The sequence below is a fragment of the Oncorhynchus kisutch genome, unplaced genomic scaffold (assembly GCF_002021735.2).
Source record: "Oncorhynchus kisutch isolate 150728-3 unplaced genomic scaffold, Okis_V2 scaffold746, whole genome shotgun sequence".
In the NCBI taxonomy this organism is placed as follows: domain Eukaryota; kingdom Metazoa; phylum Chordata; class Actinopteri; order Salmoniformes; family Salmonidae; genus Oncorhynchus; species Oncorhynchus kisutch.
Genome location: NW_022262691.1, coordinates 93,038 through 111,615, shown reverse-complemented (window position 1 = coordinate 111,615; position 18,578 = coordinate 93,038). Strand labels below are relative to the sequence as shown.

The 18,578-nt window shown below is 45.0% G+C and overlaps 12 non-coding genes across 12 annotated transcripts; all 12 read right to left on the bottom strand.

Moving 5' to 3' along the window:
* Positions 1-2,199: 2,199 nt before the first annotated feature.
* trnar-ccu (transfer RNA arginine (anticodon CCU)) lies at positions 2,200-2,272 on the bottom strand. The gene has a single exon. It is a non-coding gene; the product is annotated as a tRNA-Arg (tRNA).
* A 2,263-nt stretch (positions 2,273-4,535) lies between these two features.
* trnar-ccu (transfer RNA arginine (anticodon CCU)) lies at positions 4,536-4,608 on the bottom strand. Its single transcript has one exon. It is a non-coding gene; the product is annotated as a tRNA-Arg (tRNA).
* Positions 4,609-5,097: 489 nt separating this feature from the next.
* trnar-ccu (transfer RNA arginine (anticodon CCU)) lies at positions 5,098-5,170 on the bottom strand. The gene has a single exon. It is a non-coding gene; the product is annotated as a tRNA-Arg (tRNA).
* A 489-nt stretch (positions 5,171-5,659) lies between these two features.
* On the bottom strand, positions 5,660-5,732 carry trnar-ccu (transfer RNA arginine (anticodon CCU)). The gene has a single exon. It is a non-coding gene; the product is annotated as a tRNA-Arg (tRNA).
* Positions 5,733-5,942: 210 nt separating this feature from the next.
* trnar-ccu (transfer RNA arginine (anticodon CCU)) lies at positions 5,943-6,015 on the bottom strand. Its single transcript has one exon. It is a non-coding gene; the product is annotated as a tRNA-Arg (tRNA).
* A 2,425-nt stretch (positions 6,016-8,440) lies between these two features.
* On the bottom strand, positions 8,441-8,513 carry trnar-ccu (transfer RNA arginine (anticodon CCU)). Its single transcript has one exon. It is a non-coding gene; the product is annotated as a tRNA-Arg (tRNA).
* A 2,707-nt stretch (positions 8,514-11,220) lies between these two features.
* trnar-ccu (transfer RNA arginine (anticodon CCU)) lies at positions 11,221-11,293 on the bottom strand. The gene has a single exon. It is a non-coding gene; the product is annotated as a tRNA-Arg (tRNA).
* Positions 11,294-12,338: 1,045 nt separating this feature from the next.
* Positions 12,339-12,410, bottom strand: trnar-ccu (transfer RNA arginine (anticodon CCU)). Its single transcript has one exon. It is a non-coding gene; the product is annotated as a tRNA-Arg (tRNA).
* Positions 12,411-14,850: 2,440 nt separating this feature from the next.
* Positions 14,851-14,922, bottom strand: trnar-ccu (transfer RNA arginine (anticodon CCU)). Its single transcript has one exon. It is a non-coding gene; the product is annotated as a tRNA-Arg (tRNA).
* A 486-nt stretch (positions 14,923-15,408) lies between these two features.
* On the bottom strand, positions 15,409-15,481 carry trnar-ccu (transfer RNA arginine (anticodon CCU)). Its single transcript has one exon. It is a non-coding gene; the product is annotated as a tRNA-Arg (tRNA).
* A 1,883-nt stretch (positions 15,482-17,364) lies between these two features.
* Positions 17,365-17,437, bottom strand: trnar-ccu (transfer RNA arginine (anticodon CCU)). Its single transcript has one exon. It is a non-coding gene; the product is annotated as a tRNA-Arg (tRNA).
* Positions 17,438-17,923: 486 nt separating this feature from the next.
* trnar-ccu (transfer RNA arginine (anticodon CCU)) lies at positions 17,924-17,996 on the bottom strand. The gene has a single exon. It is a non-coding gene; the product is annotated as a tRNA-Arg (tRNA).
* Positions 17,997-18,578: the final 582 nt, after the last annotated feature.

Below are 18,578 nucleotides of genomic sequence, written 5' to 3'. Positions count from 1 at the left end.
GCACTGAGAGACGCAAATTCAATTTAGCTTTCTAATTTCTGCTTGCGTTTCATTAAAAAAAAATCTGGTTAGCAGAGGACGGTTTCGATCCATCGAGCTCTGGGTTATGGGCCCAGCACGCTTCCGCTGCGCCACTCTGCTCTCAGCCACTTCAGAAAAGACTAGAACTCACAATCCATGGCTTAGGAGGCCAGTGTCTTAGGCCACTGGGGTACTGTGTAAACAGTATGACCTATACAAACTGTTGGAAGAGGTAAAAACAAATGAGACATGCCATGAAACGACAATTTTTTTTGTTTTTTTTGTTCGCACTTAAAATCTAAAAAGAAACTGTTTAGCAGAGGATGGTTTCGATCCATCGACCTCTGGGTTATGGGCCCAGCACGCTTCCGCTGCGCCACTCTGCTCTCAGCCACTTTAGAAAAGACTAGAACTCACAATCCATGGCTTAGGAGGCCAGTGTCTTAGGCCACTGGGGTACTGTGTAAACAGTATGACCTATACAAACTGGGGTACTGTGTAAACAGTATGACCTATACAAACTGTTGGAAGAGGTAAAAACAAAAGCAGTAAAATAATGTGTACTGGATAGCACTGAGAGACGCAAATTCAATTTAGCTTTCTAATTTCTGCTTGCGTTTCATTAAAAAAATATCTGGTTAGCAGAGGATGGTTTCGATCCATCGACCTCTGGGTTATGGGCCCAGCACGCTTCCGCTGCGCCACTCTGCTCTCAGCCACTTCAGAAAAGACTAGAACTCACAATCCATGGCTTAGGAGGCCAGTGTCTTAGGCCACTGGGGTACTGTGTAAACAGTATGACCTATACAAACTGTTGGAAGAGGTAAAAACAAATGAGACATGCCATGAAACGACAATTTTTTTTGTTTTTTTTGTTCGCACTTAAAATCTAAAAAGAAACTGTTTAGCAGAGGATGGTTTCGATCCATCGACCTCTGGGTTATGGGCCCAGCACGCTTCCGCTGCGCCACTCTGCTCTCAGCCACTTTAGAAAAGACTAGAACTCACAATCCATGGCTTAGGAGGCCAGTGTCTTAGGCCACTGGGGTACTGTGTAAACAGTATGACCTATACAAACTGGGGTACTGTGTAAACAGTATGACCTATACAAACTGTTGGAAGAGGTAAAAACAAAAGCAGTAAAAATAATGTGTACTGGATAGCACTGAGAGACGCAAATTCAATTTAGCTTTCTAATTTCTGCTTGCGTTTCATTAAAAAAATATCTGGTTAGCAGAGGATGGTTTCGATCCATCGACCTCTGGGTTATGGGCCCAGCACGCTTCCGCTGCGCCACTCTGCTCTCAGCCACTTCAGAAAAGACTAGAACTCACAATCCATGGCTTAGGAGGCCAGTGTCTTAGGCCACTGGGGTACTGTGTAAACAGTATGACCTATACAAACTGTTGGAAGAGGTAAAAACAAATGAGACATGCCATGAAACGACAATTTTTTTTGTTTTTTTTGTTCGCACTTAAAATCTAAAAAGAAACTGTTTAGCAGAGGATGGTTTCGATCCATCGACCTCTGGGTTATGGGCCCAGCACGCTTCCGCTGCGCCACTCTGCTCTCAGCCACTTTAGAAAAGACTAGAACTCACAATCCATGGCTTAGGAGGCCAGTGTCTTAGGCCACTGGGGTACTGTGTAAACAGTATGACCTATACAAACTGGGGTACTGTGTAAACAGTATGACCTATACAAACTGTTGAAGAGGTAAAAACAAAAGCAGTAAAAATAATGTGTACTGGATAGCACTGAGAGACGCAAATTCAATTTAGCTTTCTAATTTCTGCTTGCGTTTCATTAAAAAAATATCTGGTTAGCAGAGGATGGTTTCGATCCATCGACCTCTGGGTTATGGGCCCAGCACGCTTCCGCTGCGCCACTCTGCTCTCAGCCACTTCAGAAAAGACTAGAACTCACAATCCATGGCTTAGGAGGCCAGTGTCTTAGGCCACTGGGGTACTGTGTAAACAGTATGACCTATACAAACTGTTGGAAGAGGTAAAAACAAATGTATAATGGCAATGAGACATGCCATGAAACGACAATTTTTTTTGTTTTTTTTGTTCGCACTTAAAATCTAAAAGAAACTGTTTAGCAGAGGATGGTTTCGATCCATCGACCTCTGGGTTATGGGCCCAGCACGCTTCCGCTGCGCCACTCTGCTTCCATCCACCCCAGATGGGACTTGAACCCACAATCCCTGGCTTAGGAGGCCAGTGCCTTATCCATTAGGCCACTGGGCACTGTTTACCTTCTGCAAACAGTACGAACTGATAGAAGCAGTAAAAATAATGTGTACTGGATAGCACTGAGAGACGCAAATTCAATTTAGCTTTCTAATTTCTGCTTGCGTTTCATTAAAAAAAAATCTGGTTAGCAGAGGATGGTTTCGATCCATCGACCTCTGGGTTATGGGCCCAGCACGCTTCCGCTGCGCCACTCTGCTCTCAGCCACTTCAGAAAAGACTAGAACTCACAATCCATGGCTTAGGAGGCCAGTGTCTTAGGCCACTGGGGTACTGTGTAAACAGTATGACCTATACAAACTGTTGGAAGAGGTAAAAACAAATGAGACATGCCATGAAACGACAATTTTTTTTGTTTTTTTTGTTCGCACTTAAAATCTAAAAAGAAACTGTTTAGCAGAGGATGGTTTCGATCCATCGACCTCTGGGTTATGGGCCCAGCACGCTTCCGCTGCGCCACTCTGCTCTCAGCCACTTTAGAAAAGACTAGAACTCACAATCCATGGCTTAGGAGGCCAGTGTCTTAGGCCACTGGGGTACTGTGTAAACAGTATGACCTATACAAACTGGGGTACTGTGTAAACAGTATGACCTATACAAACTGTTGGAAGAGGTAAAAACAAAAGCAGTAAAAATAATGTGTACTGGATAGCACTGAGAGACGCAAATTCAATTTAGCTTTCTAATTTCTGCTTGCGTTTCATTAAAAAAATATCTGGTTAGCAGAGGATGGTTTCGATCCATCGACCTCTGGGTTATGGGCCCAGCACGCTTCCGCTGCGCCACTCTGCTCTCAGCCACTTCAGAAAAGACTAGAACTCACAATCCATGGCTTAGGAGGCCAGTGTCTTAGGCCACTGGGGTACTGTGTAAACAGTATGACCTATACAAACTGTTGGAAGAGGTAAAAACAAATGAGACATGCCATGAAACGACAATTTTTTTTGTTTTTTTTGTTCGCACTTAAAATCTAAAAAGAAACTGTTTAGCAGAGGATGGTTTCGATCCATCGACCTCTGGGTTATGGGCCCAGCACGCTTCCGCTGCGCCACTCTGCTCTCAGCCACTTTAGAAAAGACTAGAACTCACAATCCATGGCTTAGGAGGCCAGTGTCTTAGGCCACTGGGGTACTGTGTAAACAGTATGACCTATACAAACTGGGGTACTGTGTAAACAGTATGACCTATACAAACTGTTGGAAGAGGTAAAAACAAAAGCAGTAAAAATAATGTGTACTGGATAGCACTGAGAGACGCAAATTCAATTTAGCTTTCTAATTTCTGCTTGCGTTTCATTAAAAAAATATCTGGTTAGCAGAGGATGGTTTCGATCCATCGACCTCTGGGTTATGGGCCCAGCACGCTTCCGCTGCGCCACTCTGCTCTCAGCCACTTCAGAAAAGACTAGAACTCACAATCCATGGCTTAGGAGGCCAGTGTCTTAGGCCACTGGGGTACTGTGTAAACAGTATGACCTATACAAACTGTTGGAAGAGGTAAAAACAAATGAGACATGCCATGAAACGACAATTTTTTTTGTTTTTTTGTTCGCACTTAAAATCTAAAAAGAAACTGTTTAGCAGAGGATGGTTTCGATCCATCGACCTCTGGGTTATGGGCCCAGCACGCTTCCGCTGCGCCACTCTGCTCTCAGCCACTTTAGAAAAGACTAGAACTCACAATCCATGGCTTAGGAGGCCAGTGTCTTAGGCCACTGGGGTACTGTGTAAACAGTATGACCTATACAAACTGGGGTACTGTGTAAACAGTATGACCTATACAAACTGTTGGAAGAGGTAAAAACAAAAGCAGTAAAAATAATGTGTACTGGATAGCACTGAGAGACGCAAATTCAATTTAGCTTTCTAATTTCTGCTTGCGTTTCATTAAAAAAATATCTGGTTAGCAGAGGATGGTTTCGATCCATCGACCTCTGGGTTATGGGCCCAGCACGCTTCCGCTGCGCCACTCTGCTCTCAGCCACTTCAGAAAAGACTAGAACTCACAATCCATGGCTTAGGAGGCCAGTGTCTTAGGCCACTGGGGTACTGTGTAAACAGTATGACCTATACAAACTGTTGGAAGAGGTAAAAACAAATGTATAATGGCAATGAGACATGCCATGAAACGACAATTTTTTTTGTTTTTTTTGTTCGCACTTAAAATCTAAAAAGAAACTGTTTAGCAGAGGATGGTTTCGATCCATCGACCTCTGGGTTATGGGCCCAGCACGCTTCCGCTGCGCCACTCTGCTTCCATCCACCCCAGATGGGACTTGAACCCACAATCCCTGGCTTAGGAGGCCAGTGCCTTATCCATTAGGCCACTGGGGCACTGTTTACCTTCTGCAAACAGTACGAACTGATAGAAGCAGTAAAAATAATGTGTACTGGATAGCACTGAGAGACGCAAATTCAATTTAGCTTTCTAATTTCTGCTTGCGTTTCATTAAAAAAAAATCTGGTTAGCAGAGGATGGTTTCGATCCATCGACCTCTGGGTTATGGGCCCAGCACGCTTCCGCTGCGCCACTCTGCTCTCAGCCACTTCAGAAAAGACTAGAACTCACAATCCATGGCTTAGGAGGCCAGTGTCTTAGGCCACTGGGGTACTGTGTAAACAGTATGACCTATACAAACTGTTGGAAGAGGTAAAAACAAATGTATAATGGCAATGAGACATGCCATGAAACGCCATTTTTTTTTGTTTTTTTTGTTCGCACTTAAAATCTAAAAAGAAACTGTTTAGCAGAGGATAGTTTCGATCCATCGACCTCTGGGTTATGGGCCCAGCACGCTTCCGCTGCGCCACTCTGCTTCCATCCACCCCAGATGGGACTTGAACCCACAATCCCTGGCTTAGGAGGACAGTGCCTTATCCATTAGGCCACTGGGGCACTGTTTACCTTCTGCAAACAGTACGAACTGATAGAAGCAGTAAAAATAATGTGTACTGGATAGCACTGAGAGACGCAAATTCAATTTAGCTTTCTAATTTCTGCTTGCGTTTCATAAAAAAAAAATCTGGTTAGCAGAGGATGGTTTCGATCCATCGAGCTCTGGGTTATGGGCCCAGCACGCTTCCGCTGCGCCACTCTGCTCTCAGCCACTTCAGAAAAGACTAGAACTCACAATCCATGGCTTAGGAGGCCAGTGTCTTAGGCCACTGGGGTACTGTGTAAACAGTATGACCTATACAAACTGTTGGAAGAGGTAAAAACAAATGTATAATGGCAATGAGACATGCCATGAAACGACAATTTTTTTTGTTTTTTTTGTTCGCACTTAAAATCTAAAAAGAAACTGTTTAGCAGAGGATGGTTTCGATCCATCGACCTCTGGGTTATGGGCCCAGCACGCTTCCGCTGCGCCACTCTGCTTCCATCCACCCCAGATGGGACTTGAACCCACAATCCCTGGCTTAGGAGGCCAGTGCCTTATCCATTAGGCCACTGGGGCACTGTTTACCTTCTGCAAACAGTACGAACTGATAGAAGCAGTAAAAATAATGTGTACTGGATAGCACTGAGAGACGCAAATTCAATTTAGCTTTCTAATTTCTGCTTGCGTTTCATTAAAAAAAAATCTGGTTAGCAGAGGATGGTTTCGATCCATCGACCTCTGGGTTATGGGCCCAGCACGCTTCCGCTGCGCCACTCTGCTTCCATCCACCCCAGATGGGACTTGAACCCACAATCCCTGGCTTAGGAGGCCAGTGCCTTATCCATTAGGCCACTGGGGCACTGTTTACCTTCTGCAAACAGTACGAACTGATAGAAGCAGTAAAAATAATGTGTACTGGATAGCACTGAGAGACGCAAATTCAATTTAGCTTTCTAATTTCTGCTTGCGTTTCATTAAAAAAAAATCTGGTTAGCAGAGGATGGTTTCGATCCATCGACCTCTGGGTTATGGGCCCAGCACGCTTCCGCTGCGCCACTCTGCTTCCATTCACCCCAGATGGGACTTGAACCCACAATCCATGGCTTAGGAGGCCAGTGTCTTAGGCCACTGGGGCACTGTTTACCTTCTGTAAACAGTACGAACTGATAGAAGCAGTAAAAATAATGTGTACTGGATAGCACTGAGAGACGCAAATTCAATTTAGCTTTCTAATTTCTGCTTGCGTTTCATTAAAAAAAAATCTGGTTAGCAGAGGATGGTTTCGATCCATCGACCTCTGGGTTATGGGCCCAGCACGCTTCCGCTGCGCCACTCTGCTCTCAGCCACTTCAGAAAAGACTAGAACTCACAATCCATGGCTTAGGAGGCCAGTGTCTTAGGCCACTGGGGTACTGTGTAAACAGTATGACCTATACAAACTGTTGGAAGAGGTAAAAACAAATGTATAATGGCAATGAGACATGCCATGAAACGACAATTTTTTTTGTTTTTTTTGTTCGCACTTAAAATCTAAAAAGAAACTGTTTAGCAGAGGATGGTTTCGATCCATCGACCTCTGGGTTATGGGCCCAGCACGCTTCCGCTGCGCCACTCTGCTCTCAGCCACTTCAGAAAAGACTAGAACTCACAATCCATGGCTTAGGAGGCCAGTGTCTTAGGCCACTGGGGCACTGTTTACCTTCTGCAAACAGTACGAAATGATAGAAGCAGTAAAAATAATGTGTACTGGATAGCACTGAGAGACGCAAATTCAATTTAGCTTTCTAATTTCTGCTTGCGTTTCATTAAAAAAAAATCTGGTTAGCAGAGGATGGTTTCGATCCATCGACCTCTGGGTTATGGGCCCAGCACGCTTCCGCTGCGCCACTCTGCTTCCATTCACCCCAGATGGGACTTGAACCCACAATCCATGGCTTAGGAGGCCAGTGTCTTAGGCCACTGGGGCACTGTTTACCTTCTGCAAACAGTACGAACTGATAGAAGCAGTAAAAATAATGTGTACTGGATAGCACTGAGAGACGCAAATTCAATTTAGCTTTCTAATTTCTGCTTGCGTTTCATTAAAAAAAAATCTGGTTAGCAGAGGATGGTTTCGATCCATCGACCTCTGGGTTATGGGCCCAGCACGCTTCCGCTGCGCCACTCTGCTCTCAGCCACTTCAGAAAAGACTAGAACTCACAATCCATGGCTTAGGAGGCCAGTGTCTTAGGCCACTGGGGTACTGTGTAAACAGTATGACCTATACAAACTGTTGGAAGAGGTAAAAACAAATGTATAATGGCAATGAGACATGCCATGAAACGACAATTTTTTTTGTTTTTTTTGTTCGCACTTAAAATCTAAAAAGAAACTGTTTAGCAGAGGATGGTTTCGATCCATCGACCTCTGGGTTATGGGCCCAGCACGCTTCCGCTGCGCCACTCTGCTCTCAGCCACTTCAGAAAAGACTAGAACTCACAATCCATGGCTTAGGAGGCCAGTGTCTTAGGCCACTGGGGCACTGTTTACCTTCTGCAAACAGTACGAACTGATAGAAGCAGTAAAAATAATGTGTACTGGATAGCACTGAGAGACGCAAATTCAATTTAGCTTTCTAATTTCTGCTTGCGTTTCATTAAAAAAAAATCTGGTTAGCAGAGGATGGTTTCGATCCATCGACCTCTGGGTTATGGGCCCAGCACGCTTCCGCTGCGCCACTCTGCTTCCATTCACCCCAGATGGGACTTGAACCCACAATCCATGGCTTAGGAGGCCAGTGTCTTAGGCCACTGGGGCACTGTTTACCTTCTGCAAACAGTACGAACTGATAGAAGCAGTAAAAATTATGTGTACTGGATAGCACTGAGAGACGCAAATTCAATTTAGCTTTCTAATTTCTGCTTGCGTTTCATTAAAAAAAAATCTGGTTAGCAGAGGATGGTTTCGATCCATCGACCTCTGGGTTATGGGCCCAGCACGCTTCCGCTGCGCCACTCTGCTCTCAGCCACTTCAGAAAAGACTAGAACTCACAATCCATGGCTTAGGAGGCCAGTGTCTTAGGCCACTGGGGTACTGTGTAAACAGTATGACCTATACAAACTGTTGGAAGAGGTAAAAACAAATGTATAATGGCAATGAGACATGCCATGAAACGACAATTTTTTTGTTTTTTTTGTTCGCACTTAAAATCTAAAAGAAACTGTTTAGCAGAGGATGGTTTCGATCCATCGACCTCTGGGTTATGGGCCCAGCACGCTTCCGCTGCGCCACTCTGCTTCCATCCACCCCAGATGGGACTTGAACCCACAATCCCTGGCTTAGGAGGCCAGTGCCTTATCCATTAGGCCACTGGGGCACTGATTACCTTCTGCAAACAGTACGAACTGATAGAAGCAGTAAAAACAATGTGTACTGGATAGCAATGAGAGACGCAAATTAAATTTAGCTTTCTAATTTCTGCTTGTGTTTCATTTTTTAAATAATCTGGTTAGCAGAGGATGGTTTCGATCCATCGACCTCTGGGTTATGGGCCCAGCACGCTTCCGCTGCGCCACTCTGCTCTCAGCCACTTCAGAAAAGACTAGAACTCACAATCCATGGCTTAGGAGGCCAGTGTCTTAGGCCACTGGGGTACTGTGTAAACAGTATGACCTATACAAACTGTTGGAAGAGGTAAAAACAAATGTATAATGGCAATGAGACATGCCATGAAACGACAATTTTTTTTGTTTTTTTTGTTCGCACTTAAAATCTAAAAAGAAACTGTTTAGCAGAGGATGGTTTCGATCCATCGACCTCTGGGTTATGGGCCCAGCACGCTTCCGCTGCGCCACTCTGCTCTCAGCCACTTCAGAAAAGACTAGAACTCACAATCCATGGCTTAGGAGGCCAGTGTCTTAGGCCACTGGGGCACTGTTTACCTTCTGCAAACAGTACGAACTGATAGAAGCAGTAAAAATAATGTGTACTGGATAGCACTGAGAGACGCAAATTCAATTTAGCTTTCTAATTTCTGCTTGCGTTTCATTAAAAAAAAATCTGGTTAGCAGAGGATGGTTTCGATCCATCGACCTCTGGGTTATGGGCCCAGCACACTTCCGCTGCGCCACTCTGCTCTCAGCCACTTCAGAAAAGACTAGAACTCACAATCCATGGCTTAGGAGGCCAGTGTCTTAGGCCACTGGGGTACTGTGTAAACAGTATGACCTATACAAACTGTTGGAAGAGGTAAAAACAAATGTATAATGGCAATGAGACATGCCATGAAACGACAATTTTTTTTGTTTTTTTTGTTCGCACTTAAAATCTAAAAAGAAACTGTTTAGCAGAGGATGGTTTCGATCCATCGACCTCTGGGTTATGGGCCCAGCACGCTTCCGCTGCGCCACTCTGCTCTCAGCCACTTCAGAAAAGACTAGAACTCACAATCCATGGCTTAGGAGGCCAGTGTCTTAGGCCACTGGGGCACTGTTTACCTTCTGCAAACAGTACGAAATGATAGAAGCAGTAAAAATAATGTGTACTGGATAGCACTGAGAGACGCAAATTCAATTTAGCTTTCTAATTTCTGCTTGCGTTTCATTAAAAAAAAATCTGGTTAGCAGAGGATGGTTTCGATCCATCGACCTCTGGGTTATGGGCCCAGCACGCTTCCGCTGCGCCACTCTGCTTCCATTCACCCCAGATGGGACTTGAACCCACAATCCATGGCTTAGGAGGCCAGTGTCTTAGGCCACTGGGGCACTGTTTACCTTCTGCAAACAGTACGAACTGATAGAAGCAGTAAAAATAATGTGTACTGGATAGCACTGAGAGACGCAAATTCAATTTAGCTTTCTAATTTCTGCTTGCGTTTCATTAAAAAAAAATCTGGTTAGCAGAGGATGGTTTCGATCCATCGACCTCTGGGTTATGGGCCCAGCACGCTTCCGCTGCGCCACTCTGCTCTCAGCCACTTCAGAAAAGACTAGAACTCACAATCCATGGCTTAGGAGGCCAGTGTCTTAGGCCACTGGGGTACTGTGTAAACAGTATGACCTATACAAACTGTTGGAAGAGGTAAAAACAAATGTATAATGGCAATGAGACATGCCATGAAACGACAATTTTTTTTGTTTTTTTTGTTCGCACTTAAAATCTAAAAAGAAACTGTTTAGCAGAGGATGGTTTCGATCCATCGACCTCTGGGTTATGGGCCCAGCACGCTTCCGCTGCGCCACTCTGCTCTCAGCCACTTCAGAAAAGACTAGAACTCACAATCCATGGCTTAGGAGGCCAGTGTCTTAGGCCACTGGGGGCACTGTTTACCTTCTGCAAACAGTACGAACTGATAGAAGCAGTAAAAATAATGTGTACTGGATAGCACTGAGAGACGCAAATTCAATTTAGCTTTCTAATTTCTGCTTGCGTTTCATTAAAAAAAAATCTGGTTAGCAGAGGATGGTTTCGATCCATCGACCTCTGGGTTATGGGCCCAGCACGCTTCCGCTGCGCCACTCTGCTTCCATTCACCCCAGATGGGACTTGAACCCACAATCCATGGCTTAGGAGGCCAGTGTCTTAGGCCACTGGGGCACTGTTTACCTTCTGCAAACAGTACGAACTGATAGAAGCAGTAAAAATTATGTGTACTGGATAGCACTGAGAGACGCAAATTCAATTTAGCTTTCTAATTTCTGCTTGCGTTTCATTAAAAAAAAATCTGGTTAGCAGAGGATGGTTTCGATCCATCGACCTCTGGGTTATGGGCCCAGCACGCTTCCGCTGCGCCACTCTGCTCTCAGCCACTTCAGAAAAGACTAGAACTCACAATCCATGGCTTAGGAGGCCAGTGTCTTAGGCCACTGGGGTACTGTGTAAACAGTATGACCTATACAAACTGTTGGAAGAGGTAAAAACAAATGTATAATGGCAATGAGACATGCCATGAAACGACAATTTTTTTGTTTTTTTTGTTCGCACTTAAAATCTAAAAAGAAACTGTTTAGCAGAGGATGGTTTCGATCCATCGACCTCTGGGTTATGGGCCCAGCACGCTTCCGCTGCGCCACTCTGCTTCCATCCACCCCAGATGGGACTTGAACCCACAATCCCTGGCTTAGGAGGCCAGTGCCTTATCCATTAGGCCACTGGGGCACTGATTACCTTCTGCAAACAGTACGAACTGATAGAAGCAGTAAAAACAATGTGTACTGGATAGCAATGAGAGACGCAAATTAAATTTAGCTTTCTAATTTCTGCTTGTGTTTCATTTTTTTAAATAATCTGGTTAGCAGAGGATGGTTTCGATCCATCGACCTCTGGGTTATGGGCCCAGCACGCTTCCGCTGCGCCACTCTGCTCTCAGCCACTTCAGAAAAGACTAGAACTCACAATCCATGGCTTAGGAGGCCAGTGTCTTAGGCACTGGGGTACTGTGTAAACAGTATGACCTATACAAACTGTTGGAAGAGGTAAAAACAAATGTATAATGGCAATGAGACATGCCATGAAACGACAATTTTTTTTGTTTTTTTGTTCGCACTTAAAATCTAAAAAGAAACTGTTTAGCAGAGGATGGTTTCGATCCATCGACCTCTGGTTATGGGCCCAGCACGCTTCCGCTGCGCCACTCTGCTCTCAGCCACTTCAGAAAAGACTAGAACTCACAATCCATGCTTAGGAGGCCAGTGTCTTAGGCCACTGGGGCACTGTTTACCTTCTGCAAACAGTACGAACTGATAGAAGCAGTAAAAAATAATGTGTACTGGATAGCACTGAGAGACGCAAATTCAATTTAGCTTTCTAATTTCTGCTTGCGTTTCATTAAAAAAAAATCTGGTTAGCAGAGGATGGTTTCGATCCATCGACCTCTGGGTTATGGGCCCAGCACACTTCCGCTGCGCCACTCTGCTCTCAGCCACTTCAGAAAAGACTAGAACTCACAATCCATGGCTTAGGAGGCCAGTGTCCTTAGGCCACTGGGGTACTGTGTAAACAGTATGACCTATACAAACTGTTGGAAGAGGTAAAAACAAATGTATAATGGCAATGAGACATGCCATGAAACGACAATTTTTTTTGTTTTTTTTTGTTCGCACTTAAAATCTAAAAGAAACTGTTAGCAGAGGATGGTTTCGATCCATCGACTCTGGGTTATGGGCCCAGCACCGCTCCTCCGCTGCGCCACTCTGCTTCCATCCACCCCGATGGGACTTGAACCCACAATCCCTGGCTTAGGAGGCCAGTGCCTTATCCATTAGGCCACTGGGGCACTGTTTACCTTCTGCAAACAGTACGAACTGATAGAAGCAGTAAAATAATGTTGTACTGGATAGCACTGAGAGACGCAAATTCAATTTAGCTTTCTAATTTCTGCTTGCGTTTCATTAAAAAAAATCTGGTTAGCAGAGGATGGTTTCGATCCATCGACCTCTGTGTTATGGGCCCAGCACGCTTCCGCTGCGCCACTCTGCTTCCATTCACCCCAGATGGGACTTTGAACCCACAATCCATGGCTTAGGAGGCCAGTGTCTTAGGCCACGGGGCACTGTTACCTTCTGCAAACAGTACGAACTGATAGAAGCCAGTAAAATAATGTGTACTGGATAGCACTGAGAGACGCAAATTCAATTTAGCTTTCTAATTCTGCTTGCGTTTCATTAAAAAAAAAAATCTGGTTAGCAGATGGATGGTTTCGATCCATCGACCTCTGGGTTATGGGCCCCAGCACGCTCCGCTGCGCCACTCTGCTCTCAGCCACTTCAGAAAAGACTAGAACTCACAATCCATGGCTTAGGAGGCCAGTGTCCTTAGGCCACTGGGGGTACTGTGTAAACAGTAGTACCTATACAAAACTGTTGGAAGAGGTAAAAACAAATGTATAATGGCAATGAGAACATGCCATGAAAACGACAATTTTTTTTGTTTTTTTTGTTCGCACTTAAAATCTAAAAAGAAACTGTTTAGCAGAGGATGGTTTCGATCCATCGACCTCTGGTTATGGCCCAGCACGCTTCCGCTGCGGCCACTCTGCTCTCAGCCACTTCAGAAGACTAGAACTCACAATCCATGGCTTAGGAAGGCCAGTGTCTTAGGCCACTGGGTACTGTGTAAACAGTATGACCTATACAAACTGTTGGGAAGAGTAAAACAAATGTATAATGGCAATGAGACATGCCATGAAACGACAAATTTTTTTGTTTTTTTTTTGTTCGCACTTAAAATCTAAAAAGAAACTGTTTAGCAGAGGATGGTTTCGATCCATCGACCTCTGGGTTATGGGCCCAGCACGCTTCCGCTGCGCCACTCTGCTTCCATCCACCCCAGATGGGACTTGACCAACAATCCCTGGCTTAGGAGGCCAGTGCCTTATCCATTAGGCCACTGGGGGCACTGCTTTACCTTCTGCAAACAGTACGAACTGATAGAAGCAGTAAAAATAATGTGGACTGGATAGCACTGAGAGACGCAAATTCAATTTAGCTTTCTAATTCTGCTTGCGTTTCATAAAAAAAAAATCTGGTTTAGCAGAGGATGGTTTCGATCCATCGTACCTCTGGGTTATGGGCCCAGCACGCTTCCGCTGCGCCACTCTGCTCTCAGCCACTTCAGAAAAGACTAGAACTCACAATCATGGGCTTAGGAGGCCAGTGTCTTAGGCCACTGGGGTACTGTGTAACAGTATGACCTATACAAACTGTTGGAAGAGGTAAAAACAAATGTATAATGGCAATGAGACATGCCATGAAACGACAATTTTTTTTTGTTTTTTTTGTTCGCACTTAAATATCTAAAAGAAAACTGTTTAGCAGAGGATGGTTCGATCCATCGACCTCTGGGTTATGGGCCCAGCACGCTTCCGCTGCGCCACTCTGCTTCCATCCACCCCAGATGGGACTTGCAAACCACAATCCCTGGCTTAGGAGGCCAGTGCCTTATCCTTAGGCCACTGGGGCACTGTTTACCTCTGCAAACAGTACGAACTGATAGAAGCAGTAAAAATAATGTGTACTGGATAGCACTGAGAGACGCAAATTCAATTTAGCTTTCTAATTTCGCTTGCGTTTCATTAAAAAAAAAATCTGGGTTAGCAGAGGATGGTTTCGATCCATCGACCTCTGGGTTATGGGCCCAGCACACTTCTCCGCTGCGCCACTCTGCTCTCACCACTTCAGAAAAGACTAGAACTCACAATCATGGCTTAGGCAGCCAGTGTCTTAGGCCACTGGGGTACTGTGTAAACAGTATGACTATACAAACTGTTGGAAGAGGTAAAAACAAATGTATAATGGCAATGAGGACATGGCCATGAAACGACAATTTTTTTTTGTTTTTTTGTTCGCACTTAAAATCTAAAAAGAAAACTGTTTAGCAGAGGATGGTTTCGATCCATCGACCTCTGGGTTATGGCCCAGCACCGCTTCCGCTGCGCACTCTGCTCTCAGCCACTTCAGAAAAGACTAGAACTCACAATCCATGGGCTTAGGAGGCCAGTGTCTTAGCACTGGGCACTGTTACCTCTGCAAACAGACGAACTGATAGAAGCAGTAAAAATAATGTGTACCTGGATAGCACTGAGAGACGCAAATTCAATTAGCTTCTATTCTGCTTGCGTTTCATTAAAAAAAATCTGGTTAGCAGAGGATGGTTTCGATCCATCGCACTCTGGGTTATGGGCCCAGCACGCTTCCGCTGCGCCACTCTGCTTCATCCACCCCAGATGGGACTTGAACCCACAATCCTGGCTTAGGAGGCCAGTGACTTATCCATTAGGCCACTGGGGCACTGTTTACCTTCTGCAAACAGTACGAACTGATAGAAGCGTAAAATAATGTGGACTGGATAGCAACTGAGAGACGCAAATTCATTAGCTTTCTAATTTCTGCTTGCGTTTCATTAAAAAAAAATCTGGTTAGCAGAGGATGGTTTCGATCCATCGACCTCTGGGTTATGGGCCCAGCACGCTTCCGCTGCGCCACTCTGCTCTCAGCCACTTCAGAAAAGACTAGAACTCACAATCCATGGCTTAGGAGGCCAGTGTCCTTAGGCCACTGGGTATGTGTAAACAGTATGACCTATACAAACTGTTGGAAGAGGTAAAAACAAATGTATAATGGCAATGAGACATGCCATGAAACGACAATTTTTTTTGTTTTTTTGTTCGCACTTAAATCTAAAAAGAAACTGTTTTAGCAGAGGAGTGGTTTTCGATCCATCGACCTCTGGGTTATGGGCCCAGCACGCTTCCGCTGCGCCACTCTGCTTCCATCCACCCCAGATGGGACTTGAACCCACAATCCCTGGCTTAGGAGGCCAGTGCCTTATCCATTAGGCCACTGGGGCAACGTTTACCTTCTGCAAACAGTAACGAAACTGATAGAAGCAGTAAAAATAATGTGGACTGGATAGCACTGAGAGACGCAAATTCAATTTAGCTTTCTATTTCTGCTTGCGTTTCATAAAAAAAAAATCTGGTTAGCAGAGGATGGTTTCGATCCATCGACCTCTGGGTTATGGGCCCAGCACGCTTCCGCTGCGCCACTCTGCTCTCAGCCACTTCAGAAAAAGACTAGAACTCACAATCCATGGCTTAGGAGGCCAGTTGTCTTAGGCCACTGGGGGGGTACTGTGTAACAGTATGACTATACAAACTGTTGGAAGAGGTAAAAACAAATGTATAATGGCAATGAGACATGCCATGAAACGACAATTTTTTTTGTTTTTTTTGTTCGCACTTAAAATCTAAAAAGAAACTGTTTAGCAGAGGATGGTTTCGATCCATCGACCTCTGGGTTATGGGCCCAGCACGCTTCCGCTGCGCCACTCTGCTCTCAGCCACTTCAGAAAAGACTAGAACTCACAATCCATGGCTTAGGAGGCCAGTGTCTTAGGCCACTGGGGCACTGTTTACCTTCTGCAAACAGTACGAACTGATAGAAGCAGTAAAAATAATGTGTACTGGATAGCACTGAGAGACGCAAATTCAATTTAGCTTTCTAATTTCTGCTTGCGTTTCATTAAAAAAAAATCTGGTTAGCAGAGGATGGTTTCGATCCATCGACCTCTGGGTTATGGGCCCAGCACGCTTCCGCTGCGCCACTCTGCTCTCAGCCACTTCAGAAAAGACTAGAACTCACAATCCATGGCTTAGGAGGCCAGTGTCTTAGGCCACTGGGGTACTGTGTAAACAGTATGACCTATACAAACTGTTGGAAGAGGTAAAAACAAATGTATAATGGCAATGAGACATGCCATGAAACGACAATTTTTTTGTTTTTTTTGTTCGCACTTAAAATCTAAAAAGAAACTGTTTAGCAGAGGATGGTTTCGATCCATCGACCTCTGGGTTATGGGCCCAGCACGCTTCCGCTGCGCCACTCTGCTCTCAGCCACTTCAGAAAAGACTAGAACTCACAATCCATGGCTTAGGAGGCCAGTGTCTTAGGCCACTGGGGCACTGTTTACCTTCTGCAAACAGTACGAACTGATAGAAGCAGTAAAAATAATGTGTACTGGATAGCACTGAGAGACGCAAATTCAATTTAGCTTTCTAATTTCTGCTTGCGTTTCATTAAAAAAAAATCTGGTTAGCAGAGGATGGTTTCGATCCATCGACCTCTGGGTTATGGGCCCAGCACGCTTCCGCTGCGCCACTCTGCTCTCAGCCACTTCAGAAAAGACTAGAACTCACAATCCATGGCTTAGGAGGCCAGTGTCTTAGGCCACTGGGGTACTGTGTAAACAGTATGACCTATACAAACTGTTGGAAGAGGTAAAAACAAATGTATAATGGCAATGAGACATGCCATGAAACGACAATTTTTTTTGTTTTTTTTGTTCGCACTTAAAATCTAAAAAGAAACTGTTTAGCAGAGGATGGTTTCGATCCATCGACCTCTGGGTTATGGGCCCAGCACGCTTCCGCTGCGCCACTCTGCTCCATCCACCCCAGAAAGACTTGAACCACAATCCATGGCTTAGGAGGCCAGTGCCTTATCCATTAGGCCACTGGGGCACTGTTTACCTTCTGCAAACAGTACGAACTGATAGAAGCAGTAAAAATAATGTGTACTGGATAGCACTGAGAGACGCAAATTCAATTTAGCTTTCTAATTTCTGCTTGCGTTTCATTAAAAAAAAATCTGGTTAGCAGAGGATGGTTTCGATCCATCGACCTCTGGGTTATGGGCACAGCACGCTTTCCGCTGCGCCACTCTGCTTCCATCCACCCCAGATGGGACTTGAACCCACAATCCCTGGCTTAGGAGGCCAGTGCCTTATCCATCAGGCCACTGGGGAACTGTTTACCTTCTGCAAACATTACGAACTGATAGAAGCAGTAAAATAATGTGTACTGGATAGCACTGAAGACGCAAATTCAATTTAGCTTTCCAATTTCTGCTTGCGTTTCATTAAAAAAAATCTGGTTAGCAGAGGATGGTTTCGATCATCGACCTCTGGGTTATGGGCCCAGCACGCTTTTCCGCTGCGCCACTCTGCTCTCAGCCACCTTCAGAAAAGACTAGAACTCACAATCCATGGCTTAGGAGCCAGTGTCTTAGGCCACTGGGGTACTGTGTAAACAGTATGACCTATACAAACTGTTGGAAGAGGTAAAAACAAATGTATAATGGCAATGAGACATGCCATGAACGACAATTTTTTTTGTTTTTTTTGTTCGCACTTAAAATCTAAAAAGAAACTGTTTAGCAGAGGATGGTTTCGATCCATCGACCTCTGGGTTATGGGCGCAGCACGCTTCCGCTGCGCCACTCTGCTTCCATCCACCCCAGATGGGACTTGAACCCACAATCCCTGGCTTAGGAGGCCAGTGCCTTATCCATCAGGCCACTGGGGAACTGTTTACCTTCTGCAACATTACGAACTGATAGAAGCATTAAAAATAATGGTGTACTGGATAGCACTGAGAGACGCAAATTCAATTTAGCTTCCATTTTCTGCTTGCGTTTCATTAAAAAAAAAATCTGGTTAGCAGAGGATGGTTTCGATCCCTCGACCTCTGGGTTATGGCCCAGCACGCTTCCTCCGCTGCGCCAACTCTGCTCTCAGCCACTTCAGAAAAGACTAGAACTTCACAATCCATGGCTTAGGAGGCCAGTGTCTTAGGCCACTGGGGTACTGTGTAAACAGTATGACCTATACAAACTGTTGGAAGAGGTAAAACAATGTATAATGGCAATGAGCATGCCATGAAACGACAATTTTTTTGTTTTTTTTTGTTCGCCACTTAAAATCTAAAAAGAAACTGTTTAGCAGAGGATGGTTTCGATCCAGTCGACCTCTGGGTTATGGCCCAGCACGCTTCCGCTGCGCCACTTCTGCTCTCAGCCACTTCAGAAAAGACTAGAAACTCACAATCCATGGGCTTAGGAGGCCAGTGTCTTAGGCCACTGGGGCACTGTTTACCTTCTGCAAACAG